Source organism: Protopterus annectens, chromosome 2.part0 (genome assembly GCF_019279795.1).
Source record: "Protopterus annectens isolate FY-2018-M chromosome 2.part0, PAN1.0, whole genome shotgun sequence".
Taxonomy (NCBI): domain Eukaryota; kingdom Metazoa; phylum Chordata; order Ceratodontiformes; family Protopteridae; genus Protopterus; species Protopterus annectens.
In genome coordinates, this window is record NC_056728.1 from 1,551,655,232 (window position 1) to 1,551,671,887 (window position 16,656).

Genomic DNA, 16,656 nt, shown 5'->3' on the forward strand with positions numbered 1-16,656 from the left:
ATCACACATATATGTATCTGTATGAGGGGTGTGTATGAACATCTGGACCACACTCATGTACCCTCTTTACTTCACAGCTGAAGTGTTCTGCCTTGCTGCAACACAGACAGGTGTCACATGTGAACACAGACTAACATTACGGGGGTATATATGGTGACAAACTCTGGATAAGCATATTATACTGCTATGACAGTGTGGGCATGCTATGCTATACTTTACCATGACTATCCTGAAGGTGGTGTGGTCTCTCACCCATTAGTCTATCTTGGTGGTATTAATACCCACACCAGCCATTGGCCACAGTAATTTACAGAACACAGATATCATGGGTTACATCCTTGCCATTCACTGATGGTCTGCATATTTGACAGGAATGTCCCACTGCCCACAGGGACTAATACTACTGTTTAGTGCAGTTGTTGAGCACAACATCATTACAGGAGCATGTACTGATGGCACATATACATCCTTTCACAGTATACATCCTATTATTCTATGCCATATACTACATGCCAGTAAATGCATATCTGTTTCACATACCTGTTATGTTGTTTCCACTGTATCACAAGCCTGAGCTTTGTGAACCTTCTGGAAGTGTTTTCTCTCTCTCTCTCAGTCTCTCCAGTAGAGTGATTGAGCTGGTTTGAATAGATTGCAGCATGCTTTTGTTGGTATTGCACATGATTAGGTGGTGACCTCTGCACCAGTCAGTGTCCACCAGTTGCTAATTTCATGCAGCCTGCTGTGCAGTACTTAAGATAACCACTGTCATGGCAACCCTGTACTATAAATTGCTGCCTTCTGTGGGCATTGTCCCTTCACCTTTACAGTATGGATGACATCTTTTCTGTGTGTGGACATCAGTGTTACAGACAGCAGGTAGCAATACCTCTTACAGCAGAACCTGCAGACACAGGCCAAATCCACATTTGGGTAAGGTTCCAGACCTACAGACAGCATGCGTAGTGTTGTTGTGTTCAATGTATCTTGCTGTTCTTACAGGATTTCCGTGTACATGGTACTTCTTCATTTAATGTTGTCTGTCTGCATAGCTCTCAAATGTGGGTCTATCCGTATGATACCAGGGGGATTGGCTGTTAGGCTTTGTCTGTGCACCACACAGGTATTGTCCCAAATATATCTGAGGCATTCTCTCTGTTGAGTGCTATCAGTACATGGCTAAATCCATTAGTATTTCAATGTTGTATCCCCACATAAGGGTATGCTGAAAAGAATCCTGTAACATGAGTAATTTCCAGGGTGTGTAACAGCAATAATGCAAATATGGCCTTATGTTCCTGCTTCTGTCCTCTACATATATACTGGTCTTTGTCCTGCTGTGATACAGGAAGGGTTGTTAGGTAATGGCCTATCATTATTTACTTCTAGCATTACTGCTATCATCCCAGTCATGTCATGGACTTCCACACCAACTGTTGGGCCATGTCCATATATATGGGGCCAAACAGCTGGAGAACATCTTTGTGCCCTTGTACGTTCTTGAAGTGAGTGTGTGGTACACAGTGTTCCTTGCCCTTGTACAGCCTTTTAATGGGGGGGGGGTTCTATGCCTTTAACCTAGGCTATGGCACCTTTCCAATGATATACCTGTTAAGAAGAGGGTCATTCAGTGTGATAGTGAGGTAATAGGTTAAGCAATGAGTACACAGTACAAGGACAAGTAAATACCACAGTACCAGGACAAAATGATTGACTTCAACAATTGGCTAAGCTTCTGGTGTCACTCTAAGAGGATCCAGTATTTGTCTGCCTGGGATGACATGATTGACAGACCACCTATTGCCCTTGGGATTCCAGATACTGGCTAAGGCTCTTGCCACCCCTATAGTGCCTTTTTTAGGCAAGGTTCAAATGACAAATTCACCACCGTAACATGTACAAGCAAGCAAAATCTGAAGGTAATGCTACTCAAAGCTAGAAGTCTAAACCTCAAAATGCACTCACTCGAGGCACTCCTTAAAATGGAGAACATTGACATCTGTGCAGTGACAGAGACCTGGTTCAAAGCTCCAGAGAGCACCCCTGCATTACCAGGCTATAATTCATACCACACCTTTTGGCCACCTAACCCGGAATGAAGCACTAAAGGTGGAGGCGTATCCACACCTTCAGGCTAGTTGCACAGCATAATGCATCCTAGATTATCCAAGTGCAACTAACTCTGGGCAAGACCGCAATCCAAACTGTAGCTTGCTACAGACCCCCCACCATGCCCCAGGACTCCCACTCCTCATTTCTTGGTACACTGGAAAATATTAGGGTACAACCCAACACCCTAATAATGGGCAATTTCAACTACCCCAACATTAACTGGGAAAACTACTCATGTACCAACTCTTTTTCTCAACATTTTCTGGAATTCATACATTCCAATGCCTAGGATCAACTTATTCACACCCCTACCAGGGGCAGCAATATCCTAGACCTGGTCATTACCAACACGGGCAGCCAGTGTTCCACACCAGAGGTCAATTCCTCGTTGGTCAGATCTGACCACAAGCTAATCCCCCTAGACATCCACATCCTGCCCCCACCCCCTATTAGGGAAATCACTGTAAAAAACTTCTCCAATGCCAACTTCACACTTCTTAAGACAGAAGTGGCAAAATTCATGACACTCATGCAGACAGACAATAGAGGTATGACTGCTGAATTCTACAGAAATGCACTTTATAAGCACTTACACAAGTGCATGGATCATGCTACCCCTAATAGAACCAAGATGCTATCCTTCAAAAAAGGAAGCCAATCTGGTGATCGTCTGCCATAAACAAACTCTACAACAGAAGAAAGAAACTGTTGCAAAAAGTAGTAAAATCCCATGACTGGAGGAACTCCCTGGTCAACCTCAGTAAGAAGCTGAGATCCCTCATAAAATTCTCCAAAGCTAATTATGAAAACAAAATTGCCACAGACTCTATAGACAACCACAAAGCATTTTATAGCTATGTCAAAAATCTCAATGGAAACACTCAGATCTGCTCTGAGTTACAGCACAATGGCACTAAATATACAGAACCAACTGATATTGCCAACAACCTGGCAGATAGGTTCAGTGCTAACTTTACCCCCCTCTCACCCCCTAGAAGGCCCATCTGTATGCCGGAAGAATGCAAAGTTCCTGTAATCACGACTGCACAGGTAAAAAACACACTCTCCAAAGCCAAGAACACAGCATCCATGGGACCTGACAATATCCTAGGCTGTGTTTTACATGAACTACAGAATGAACTGGCACCCTAAGTACCATGTTCAATCATAGCCTCACCTCTGGCTTTGTGCCCACTGAATGGTGCACTGCGACGGTTATCCCACTCTACAAAGGGGAAGCCACGACGGACACCGGGAACAACTGCCCCATTAGCCTGACAAGCCTGGTCGTCAAAGCCATGGAATGTATCATCATGAACCTCATAAACAAAGACATTGGTAATCTCCAAACTCTGGACCCTACCCAGTTCGGGTTTGTAAAAAGGCAGATTATGTCTCCTAAACCTGATTGACTTCTTTGAAGCAGTCACCAAAGCCATAGATGAGGGTAAGGTGGTTCACACAGCTTATCTAGATCTCGCCAAGGCTTTCAACACCATCCCCCACTCTGGAATTATAGATAAGCTCACTAAACTAGGTATAAATCCCTATGTCACAAGATGAGTTGCTAACTGGCTCACAGACAGAACCCACACTGTGAAAGTAGCAGACTCCAAATCCGACTTCAGACCAGTGATAAGTGGAGTACCACAGGGTTCAGTCCTGGGTCCTCTCCTGTTTGGTATCTACTTCTCTGATGTACAGGCTAACACAGAAGTTCTTTGGCTAACAAATTTCACAGATGACTGCAAACTAGGAGCTATAATCGAAACTCCTAATGATGTGGACATACTACAAAAGGGCCTCACTGAGACAGATGCCTGGTGTCAAAGCCATGGCCTGAAGCTCAATGCCAAAAAGTGCATTGTCTTCCCCTTTGGTAAAAACTCTGTACCATGAACTACCACATATCCTACTTAATGCTGAAAATGTGATAAGAGACCTTGGGACACAGGTGGACAGTAGCCTCTCCATTGATAATCACATCGCCACAGTGGTCAGGAAATCCTTCTGCGTGGCTCACCTCATCACAAAAGGTTTCTCATCCAGAAAAAAAGAAGTCATTGTTCCCCTCTACTCATCACTCATTAGACCCATTATAGAGTATAATGCCCCTTTTGGTATGTACCTCACAAGACATCTACAACAACTGGAAAGGCTACAGAAATACCTCACAAAGAGGATTACTGGCCTCAAACAGATGCCCTATGCAGACCGTCTCAAAAAACTCCAGCTTTACTCCGTCATATATCGCCTACTCAGAGGCGATCTCTGCCTAACATACAAAGCTACGTCAAACCAAGAGCTGTTGGACATGCTCCACTTAAAGAAATCCCAATCCCTCTGAGCTACATGCTCTAGGGACCTAAATCTTGTCACAACAATAAACAGAACATGCTGAAGGGAATAGATTCCTGTCCCAGAGACTTCCCATACTCTGGAACAGACTACCTATCTATGTCAAACAGAGCTCCTCATTAGCACTCTTCCAATTGTCTTGATGATTGGATGGGAAATAGGAAATTCACCCCAGGGATCACTTCTGTGGCTCTGCTCGACAGTGGCACAGGAAAATAATTTTCTTGGGTGGCGAAAGCCAAGGTACCTTTTTGGTTAGGCTTATATAGGCCCTAGGGCGAATAGCTTAGTGCCTACCTATGAACCTATGAACCTATGATATGTACAAGATACTGCGACATTAACACAAGTGCTACTTTTCCCCCTAGGGCTTGACTACAGGGTGTAATTGGAGGCTGCTGAACAACATCTGTAATTGTTGATTGTTACGTATCCTGAAGGTGAATCCTGTCCCTACTGTTGTACTAATTGAAGGCCTTGGCCTAGACAGCATAATATGGTACATATACACATTGCTTGCATCTACTGTTTTGTGTGGGCCTTGCATTCATGACTGATTACATATTTCAAACCTTATGTGGTGTCAGTACTAGCATACATTATTGTATAGTACAGAAATAAAGGTTATCTATGTATACATACCTGTGTGTTGTGTCATGTCCTTTGAATTGTGGGTGGGTATATGTTTAGTGTCAGTATTCTCATTTGTGGGAATGGTTGCCACACTACACATTTCACAAGTGCCAATTGAAGGGCTTGCGGCTGAGGGATATACTTTGCACCCAGTACTTCCACACTACCTCTACATATGTATGGCTACTGATACCTTTTGTGTGTGTGTATATGTGTTTGTACCTATATATATCTCATATGGCTATATATATATATATATATATATATATATATATATATATATACATATATATATATATATATATATATATATATATATATATATATATATATATATATATATTTATATACATATATATATTTATATACATATATATATATATATATATATATATATATATATATATATTTATATGGATTTCTATTATAAGAACGAAAGTTCACTACTTCGAACTTGTAATAGGAAGCCTCACTTCTGTGAAAGTTCACTTTAACGAAAGTGAACGTTTGCGTAAGTGCACTTCACCGAAAACACCACAGCACAGTGGAGGGCATAAAAAACAAGCTATGTCCTCCACTATGGTGCGATAGTCACGGACCTTAGGGTTAGGGCACGGGTTAAGGTAAGGGGATAGTTAGTAATGCTATCCCCTTACCCTAACCCATGCCCTGACCTTAAGGTCTGTGACTATCGCACCATAGTGCAGGACATTGCTATGTCCTTCACTGCACTGCAGTCATCACGGACCTTAGGGTTACGGCAAGGGTCATGATAAGGGGATAGCCCAATGAACATATGTATCTATATACAATTGCTGTTATATGATTATTTGTGAGTCATACATTAATATATATATATATATATATATATATATATATATATATATATATATATATATATATATATCTACAGATAGCTGTCTATCTAGCTACATTTACAGATATATCTGTCCATATGTCCATGCATGTTCGGCTCGTATATTGGCCTGTTCCTCCTTCACTTGCCAATTGTCATGGATGATTGCAGCACTGAAGTCAGAAACTAGTGGCAACACTTTTGTGTTTCAGACTTCATCTCCTTCTACATATGGGTTTTAATACATATAACTATGTAACTAGCAACATTTTCAGTGTAACAGAGCATTAGCTCACATATATCACTATTTGTACCCACAGTGTGGCATAATTTGTCCAGACTTCTTGCATTAACAGGTTATGTGGTTTGCAAATAATGCATTTCCTGTACTCTTGACTGATTGTACTGCAGGATATGTTTGTGAAAACATCAAGTTATCTATATCTGCCATGGTCTAGTGGTAAATCACTTTGTATATGCAGTGAAGGGTCCTGGATTCGAGCCTTGGAGAGTGACATTTTATTTTGAGTTTGCTGAGCAAAACAAGGGATGTTGGCTACAGAGTGATTAAGGCACTTTTAAGCAGTTGTAAGTGGGTTTGCACTGGATTGCGCCACGGTAAGCACTGCTGACCTCTGGTTACAGTTTATTACACTCAGTTTGCTTCTACTTTGCTTCATCTGTGTAGGCAATGCTTACGCCCATGCAAACGCACTTAAACAAGCTTACTACTGCTTATTTGTGCTTAAACCTGCTTAATACTGCCTAAATTCATTTTGACACTGACACTTCGCATGTGCATTTCATGCAGTACTCCAGTTCACATTTAAATGTTATTATGTAGGTTTTATGGCAAAAAGATGTACACATATGTTCATATACAGATTTCACCTGGAAAATGATATGTACTGCAGTAGAACTCAAACCGGGAATGCCTGTTCATTAGGCGGGTGCTCTAACCACTACACTATTGCTATGCTGCTTCATTTGCATATAACGCATATACCCATAGATCCTAGTTCCCCAAACAACCACCCCAACACTTCACTGACACATCAGTAATCCATTCTCCAGTTGGAAACGCGGTGTATCCACACCACTACACATTGGCCACTCCCTACTCCTCTAGACCCATCCCATTTGTTGACTCAATCCAAGTATCCTCAGACATCCCAAACTTTTAGTCCACAAACATTGGTGAAATGAGTGACCAATAGGATACTATTCTCAATTTTTGGGATGTCCCACCTGCGGCACACACGGTGGTGCAGCAGTAGCGTTGTTGCCTCACAGCAAGAGGCTTTCCTGTTCGATTCTTGGCTGGAGTGCCTTCTGTGTGGAATCTGCATGTCCTCCCCGTGGTCGAGTGGCATTTGAAAGACATGTGTGAATGGGCGTGCCTTCGTTGAAGGTTGGGCATCGGGCTGGCAACTCAGCACCATAAAAATCTACTGCCAATCATTAGCGGACCAGAGTTCTGCTGTGGTGACCCCTAACCGGGAAAAGCCAAAAAGACAAACAACAGCAACAACAACTTCAATACTTCATTACTCCAGTTAACAAGACACTAAAATAAATTAATAACTAAGACTATATGATAACGCACACGTTACACATGAAAACCAATGATGTTCAAGTTCGGCAACATTATATTACAAATAGGACCGGTTTAAAGATTGGCATTGGCGTAGCCAGCAAATCACAGGACTGATTCAAATAATTCATAATGGGAAAGTCCTCACATTTTATTTTTTTGAGAACAGCACTAACTTCGAAACATAATACACAGCTCTGCATTACTACAGATTCAACCCTTCCCTCTATCTTCTTGTAACTCTAATACTATAGTACAGCAATATACAATGAAAACAGAACAACAACTTATTTTGCCTTGGAATTTTATATCCCAGCAAAATCGTGCAAATGTCGCAAAGAAATAAATATAGCTATATATGGATGACAAGCATTTCATGACAGTCTAAGTAAGGCCTGCACTGTTACAAAGGCCATGCATTTTGCATGAAATTGAGTCGGGATATATAAGCCACAGTGCAGAGAAGGGGGTCACCGTCTTTTCTGTAATGGACTATAAATAAATGTTTATTTAACATCTGTTAAGCGAGTATGCAGACTGTTCCAATGGGTCAGGACTCCATTCAGTCATGACTTGAGCCTTTGAGGCCAAACAACTCAACTAAACATACACGAGAATCATACCTCTCAACCTCTTAATGTAAGAAGTCTAGTCAAAGCTAAATATAATTGGGGGTGGGGCGGCTAAGATTGGGAAATACTGGGATCAATTCAATAGCTCTGCTTGACAGGGGCTCAGTAAATTGATCAATGGGGCTGCATAAGCTGGCACACCTTGGCTAGGCTTATAAATACCTTTCAGCAGATAGCCTAGTACCTACCTATGAACCTATTACATTTATGGTTACACACAACCTATTATTCTATCTACTGTAGAGGTTTGTAGGGGGACTTTCATGTTATTTATGTCTGCAAAAGGAATGAATGTGGTACAGGGACTGTACTTCTACATATAGATGTATGTATGTGTGTTGTTGTTGTGTCTTTCGGCTTTTCACAGTTAAGGGTCGCCACAGCAGAACTCCGGTCCGCTAATGATTGGCAGTAGATTTTTATGTGCCAAGTTGCCAGCCCTGACGCACAACCTTCAACAAAGGTACGCCCATTCACGCATGTCTCCATACAGAAGACACCAGCTGAGAATCGAACAGGACAACGTCTTACTGTGAGGCGACAATGCTACCGCAGCACCACCACCACAGTTAGATGTATGTATGTGTGTATGCAAATATATTTATAACGACCTCGCTGAACTCAATGAGGCAGTCCAATTAGAACCGGGCCATCCAACCCTGACACACCTGGATGCATATTTCATACCCATGGTTCCTCCACCCTACCAGAGTTACACATACACACTAACCATCCATTCTCCAGTTGCTATCCCAGCCATTACACACCTCCACACATTGCCCTCTCCCCAACATTAGGGACTCTACACGTATGTTGTCTCAACCCATGTATCATTAGGCTCTCCCAACCTTTTAGTCCTTGAACATACCTGCCCTGGGTTGTGCAATGTTTGGAAGTCCAAGCAACCCGCAATTTTTGGGTAGTCCCACCAGGGACTACCTTGTCATTGTTTGTAAGGTAGACTTAGCAGGTGGACAATGTTACTCCCACTGGTAGTATCCTGCCTGTGGTTTGAGAAGCAATGATTTGCTCACCCCTGCCCAGCTTGCTATGACAAAAGATGACAGCACAAAATAATACAGGTGTTGTTGTTTTCCTTCTCATTCTTTTTGTATGCTTTATTGTCACGACGTCCATTCTTCATACACACACACACACACACACACACATATATATATATATATATATATATATATATATATATATATATATATATATATAAAACTATATATTATATCTGTACATACACACACACATACATCTACATAATTATATACATTTCCTATGCTGTTGCATGACTGTGCTGGATGATATGTTTGTGATAACATCAGATTTATGTATATCTGCTATGGTTTTGTGGTAAATCACATTGGCTGTGTTGTGCAGGGTCCTGTGTTCGAGCGCTACAGAGGCTATTTATTTTGTTGCTGGGCATAACATGGGCCATTGGATACAGAGTGATTAAAGCACTTTTAAGCTGTTGTGAGTGAGTGTATGTGGGTTTGCGCGATGGTAAGCAGTGCTAACTTCCGATTATGGTTTCTTAAATTCAGTTAGCTTCTACAATGCTTAATGTGTGTAGGCACTGCTTACATCCACGCAAATGCTTACTAGTACTTATATATGTTTAGCACTGCTTATTTGTGCTTAAACCTGCTTACTAGTGTCTTATACATTATGACACTAACACTTTAATTAAATTGTATTAATTGTTTATTTATTTTATTTAAGTCCGACTAGGTTCCACAGAGCCTGTTTTCAGTGGAGGCCTGGGGAGAAATGCTCCAGATGCATGTCTTTGGAATGTGGGAGGAAACCCACGCGAACACAGGGAGAACATGCAAACTCCACACAGAAGGCACCCCAGCCGAGAATCGAACCGGAGAACCTCTTGCTGTGAGGTGACAATGTTAGCCGCTGCACCACTGTGCCGCCATTTAATGCAGTACTCCAGTTCACATTTACATGTTATTATGTAGGTTATACAGCATAAAGACGTGAAAATATGTTCATATACACATTCCACATGGAAAATGATATGTGCGGCAGTGGGACTCGAACCAGGAATGCCTGTTCATTACCAGGAATGCCTGTTCATTAGACAGATGATCTAACCACTATACTATTGCTGTGCTGCTTCATTTGCATATATATTCATTGTTTTCCTCTTCAGCTTTTTCTGCTGTTTTAACCGTAGCTAAGCAATGGGCAAACCCGTGCACTTACGGTTAGCTGTACTCAGGGTTTTAAATAAAAAGAATACAAGGGTTTATTCATTCTATTTCGGTGTACTGTTGCTGCTGAACACATGGGGACTGTTGGTGGGGATATGCAGACACTTATGAGTGGTCTCATTTATTTACACTTTTTTCTGTTCTACTTTGCAGGGGCATGTTTATTCTGAGAGCTCTGCTCTCAGAAACACCCCCTGCACTCATCCACGCTCAGGTTCATAGGTTCATAGGTTGGTACTAGGCTATCAGCCCAAGGGCCTATGTATGCCTAGCCAACAAGGTTCCCTGGCTTACGCCACCCAAGAAAGTTATTTTCCTGTGCCACTGTCGAGCAGAGACACAGAAGTGATCCCCGGTGGTGTATTTCCTATTTCCCATCCACTCATCAAGATTTTTCTTGAGGAGTACTAATGAAGAACTTTGCTTGAGATGGATGGGTAGCCTGTTCCACAGTATGGAAAGTCTCTGGGACAGGAATCTATCCCTCCAGCATGTCCTGTTTATTGTGGTGACAAGGTTTAGGTCCCTAGAGCGTGTAGCTCAGAGGGATTGGGATTTCTTTAGGTGTAGCATGTCCAGTAGCTCTGGGTTTGACATAGCTTTATATGTTAGACAGAGATCACCTTGGAGTAGGCGATATGCTACGTAGTAAAGCTGGAGTTTTTTGAGGTGGTCAGTGGAGGGCATTTGTTTGAGGCCAGTAATCCTCTTTGTGAGGTACTTCTGTGGCCTTTCCAGCTGCTGCAGATGTCTTGTGAGGTACATTCCAAAAGAGGTGTTGTACTCTATAATGGGTCTAATGAGTGTCGAGTAGAGGGGAACAATGACCTCTTTTATCCTGGATGAGAACCCTTTTATGATGAGGTGTGCCACGTAGAAGGACTTCCTGACTACTGTGGTGATGTGACTATCAAAGGAGAGACTACTGTCCACTTGGGTCCCAAGGTCTCTTATCACACATTCGGTGTTAAGTAGATTGCTGCCTATGTGGTAGTTCATGGGTACAGAGTTTTTACCAAAGGGGATGACACTACACTTTTTGGCATTGAGCTTGAGGCCATGGCTCTGACACCAGGCATCTGTCTCAGTGAGGCCCTTCTGTAGGATGTCCACATCATTTGGGGACTTGCCTATGGCTCCTAGTTTGCAGTCATCTGCAAACTTCATTAGCCAGAGGCTTTCTTTGTTAGCCTGTACTTCAGAGAAGTAGATACCAAACAGGAGAGGTCCCAGGATGGAACCCTGTGGTACTCCACCTTGTCACTGATTTGATGCCAGATTTGGAGTCTGCAACTTTTACAGTGTGGGTTCTGTCAGTGAGCCAGCTGGCAACCCATCTTGTGACGTATGGATTTATACCTAGTTTAGTGAGTTTAGCTATAATTCCAGAATGGGGGATGGTGTCGAAAGCCTTCACGAGGTCAAGATAGGCTGTGTGAACCACCTTACCCTCATCTACAGCTTTGGTGAATGCCTCAAAGAAGTTGATCAGGTTCAGAAGGCATGATCTGCCTTTCACAAACCCGAACTGGGCGGGATCCAGAGTTTGGAGGTTACCAATGTCTTTGTTTATGAGTTCCATGATGATACGTTCCATGGCCTTGTAGAACAGGCTCATCAGGCTAATAGGCCGATAGTTCCTGGGGGGGGGCAAAAAAAAGGGCAAATCTTACATGTATCACTTATAAACTTAGAAAGTTGCTAGAAAAACAGGTTTTGTGTTAGCATACATTTTCTGAAGGCCAAGAAATATGAAACTCAAATGTCTGTAATTTTTTACTGATTTCAATCCTCATTGATTTGCTAGAAAAGCACAAACTTTATGAGGGACGGACCAAAACTATAAGGCAAAAATCTGTACATTCTGTGAAAATCTTGTCAGTTGAGATTGTCTGATTGTATCATTTTGTGTTCCAATTATTCTGATGACATTTGCAATCTACTGTAGTGAATGAAAGCATTTAATTTGTATTAAAAGTGGCATTCTTTGTTGTTTAAATGACTGTTGGTACTTTGAGCATAGAAGACTCTTTGCGTTACTAACATTTATTCTTATTGAAACAACTGCATTTGTAGTCATGCATAGTCCACTAAAAGTAGTTAATATACAATCAGCACTGTTGTGTAAAGAGATAAAGTCCTGACTATGACCCAGATGACAGAATTCTGAACAATATCCAAAGTGCTGGAAGAGACAGGAACTGGAGGGTGGGAGTGATTTATCAATGTGGCTTTTATATTCTTGGGAAAGGGAGTGGCGGTTTTGTTTAGCCAATCACTACCTTGCAACTAGAGACTTGCACTGTACCATAAAGGTCGGACCAAGAATATGGGCTTGGTGATCCCAAATCAATGATGGTAGTCAGCAGCAGGTAGTTGGTGGGAACATACATATACATGGTAAGGTCACAGGATGACCTGATGTTCATGCCAGCCACCAGAAGTAGGTTTAGTCCCTAACAGAAACACCCTAATTGCTAGCATTCCACTGAGAGCACAGATTAACTCCATAGCTGTCTGACTGATGATCCCCCTGCTCATCTCTTATGTCTGTACAGAGGATACCCACTAGGGGTACAAAGATGCGCTTAAACCCACTAGGGGTACAAAGATGCACTTAAAACTAGTTAAGGGAGTCTTGATTATTACTAGGTTCACCGACAAAACCACATAGAAAAACGTAGCTGGTACATATACCTGAAGTATATCCTACTAAAACAAGGCTGTGTACTAAGGATGGTGTAACTCCTGGGGCTGCATGAAATGAGTGCCATGTAATATCATTGTGTAGGACATCTGCAAGTGTACGATGTATATACTATAGAGTACATGTAGCCAATAAGGGGGGTTAGCAAACATGCTTGTAAAACAATGAAAAAATAACAGTGTCTTTGTATTTCTGTCTTTTTAAGCTATTTTCCCTACCAACATTGGAAGCTCATCATTGCAGGCTGCTGCTATTCAGACTGACAATGTGCTAAATAGAGTATAATACTTTCTAGGCACCCACAACTATCGTCAATTAACAGCTCTTTAAGTTCTACACAAACTGCTGCCAAAGGTATTTGCCCTTCCTACACACTTTTTATTTGCATGGGGCAGGATAGCACAGTGATTGAGTCATGCTGACCCAATGTCTTTGGATGCAAGGTATGGGAGAGCAACAGTTAATAGAAAGGCAGACCGTTATTGCTGAACATGTCTGTTACCGTAAGCGTGCAAGGAGGAGGCGCTCCTCAGCTCCGTCACTTTTTTATTGGCTGCAGTTGCATTTGTGGGCTATCAAATACCTTTGAAATAACATTAAACAGAACTGTTTTTGTCTCATCAAGCCTCTACTGTGAGCTGAATTTATTCTGTTCCATCTTCACATTCTTGGGACTCCTCAGATTCAGATCTAATTAGGCTTAGGTTTGGTTGGGTTTCTGTTGGTTATGGTGTTATTGTTATTGTTCATCTAACTCTCTGTCCACTGTCCCCATTCCAGTCATCCAGAAAGAAGTCAGGACACAGCCAGGAGGAGCTTTTTGCCCTGAGTTTGGTCCTCTGATGTGAAACAGAGAGCAGACAGAAGAAAATTGAAATTTAGTAGCAGAATGTTCTAAACATTCTTGCCGTCTCCTGCTGTCAAAAATCGCTACATGTACAGAGACAAGAAGATGGTCTAGTTGCTTTTTGACTGGGTCTCCATGACCCTATCTATTCAGTAGATCATAACTCTCAGCCTCTAAACTACAGAATCAAACAAAGTCACAAATAGTCAAGGACATGTTCCTTAAAAAGCAACCGAGACAAGGTACAGGATTTGATTTTCACCTTTGAAGGGGATATTGGCTAGGCTTAAAATGTCCGCAAGGGCAGCTAGCCCAGTACTAACCCATGAACTTATGAACTTATAAAGCATTAATACTGTTTACTTGAGTTGCCCACAGAACAACAGAATATAAGTTAAGATGCATTTTCTGTAGTAAAAGAAGGCTATAACTTGAATTGCTGTAATTATTTCTTAAATATAATCCACCACCATTTATCCAAAAATCACCTGTTTTAGGGGGGATTTGGAGGCACAGATCTAATTATTTTGAGCAAAAAATCAGGGACAGTTGAAAGATACACAGCAGACACTCTAGTGGTTTACTACACTTTTCCAGTGCTGGTAATAGTGACATTGTTACTTGTGTCCATGTGTGTGTACGTGTTAGAGCTGATACACATATATAGTAAGCAGCTGCACTGAGATAATTTTATCTTATTTTATTATCAGTTACTTATATCATAAATACAAATGTTGCATTATTGCTCACAGTAAGCAATTTAACTTCTTTTAATTTTATAAGCATTATTTTTCTGTGCTAATTGCCTTCTTTTAGTTGTTATACTTTTGTTATTATAAAGCCTTGTTTTGCAAAGATTTGTCTTTGGCATGAATTGCAATAGAAATGGATTTTTACCAGTCCAGTTACATGATTAACACATCATAAAATTCCAAATACATACATTCATCTTTACTTTGTTTCTTGAATCCTGAACTATATCCCATCTCTCTGATGTTACTCCCTCACATCTACTTTTTTCTCAGTTATAGCATTTAGCAGTGGGTGTTAGCATCTATTTGATTATTAAATAAGTTGTATATAGGACAACCACATTTGATCTGATCATCACCTGATGAACTACATGTTAATGTACTGAAGCTTGCATCTGTACTCAGGCACTGAGCATTTAGATGTGTTCCCAGTCTGTACAAATGGTTGCAGAATTAAAAGGAATAATGCTGTGTTATATATTAAAACCTGATGCAGTAACAATGTTGCCTTCTTTTCTGTAGGGTGCCTCTTTTGCCTAATATTTTGCAACCACTGCTGGCAAAACATGCATTGATATATTTAAAATATACCTTTCAACATGTTGTACCATCCTGTGATATCATTTAGACATTCAGGTACCTTGTATCATTTTTTTTTCTCTTTTACAAAGATTTATGGGGATAGGGCTATTTGAAATCAGGTTACATCAGTTGGAGAGAAATAAGTACACATGATTTTGTATACAAGATAAAATACTCAGAAATGTAGAATATAATGTGAGCATCTCTTCTGTCAGCTGATACTTCTATGGTATACATTGGCAGCGATTCATTATCAATCATGTAGGCGTCGCGTAAAACCTACATGATGGTTATGCGTTAGCATGATAAGCAGCAGCTCTAAACACGTATACATGCTGCTCATCATGCTTACATAAATACAAACAAGCTTTTGTGGCTAGCAACAGTGTTGGTGGCCATGGAAACCGTGTTGTGCAGTATGAGCACATGCAGTAAATAAACAGGCTTGTCTATGGGCAAACCTGCTAAGTGTGCTAAAGCAAACAGCACAAAGAGCTGCATAAGGGAAATAATGCAAGCTGTACATAGGCAGGGAAAGTGTACTGAGCGTGCTCTGCACATAAATCAAATGTATGAAGACAGTAATAAGTAACTGGGGAGGGGAAACGGCAAGGTCACCTGCAATACATGGATTACCAGGCAGGAAAAGTGTACTGAGGACAATGTGCACAGAAATCAAAGAGATGTATAAAGAAATATGTAAGAGGGGAGGGTAAATGTTCAAATTGTAGTAAGATGATTGATGTGAATATGCTTATGTCACAAATACAATTTTGTAATACAATATTTTGAAATATATGTCATACTAATTAATGGTTGTCACACTTCCTGAGCAAATATAAGTAAATAAAAGCAGCCATGATATTATAAAATGTAATAGTTATACAAATTCAAATTGTAACAGAGGGGATTGACAAGACATATGAATATCAATGACATTCTGAGTCAAGATGACAGTCTGTAAGGACAGTCTATACTGTATAAGATATTTGTACAGCATACATTCCATCAATATAACACGCTGAAAAATAGCAATAGCTCAGAAGCCACAATCTCTTTTTGTGAAGATCAAGCCCATCCCTTCAATGTTATCACTGACCTGTGTATTAACTGTGTACACAACCAGAATAGGCCTAATGCATGCACAAGGAGAATCACCCTTTAAGGGATTTATGTGCTTCAATAGTCTAATGGTTATGTATTCCATATGTACGTGTGTGTTTGGTGTCACAAATGTGGGAGCAGAGTGTGACATTCGTAATACCCATGTGTAAGGCACTCCTGGCTGACACAGTTATTGTGCAGACAAATAAGAACAGATGCAAACACCACACTGCGATGCAATGTAT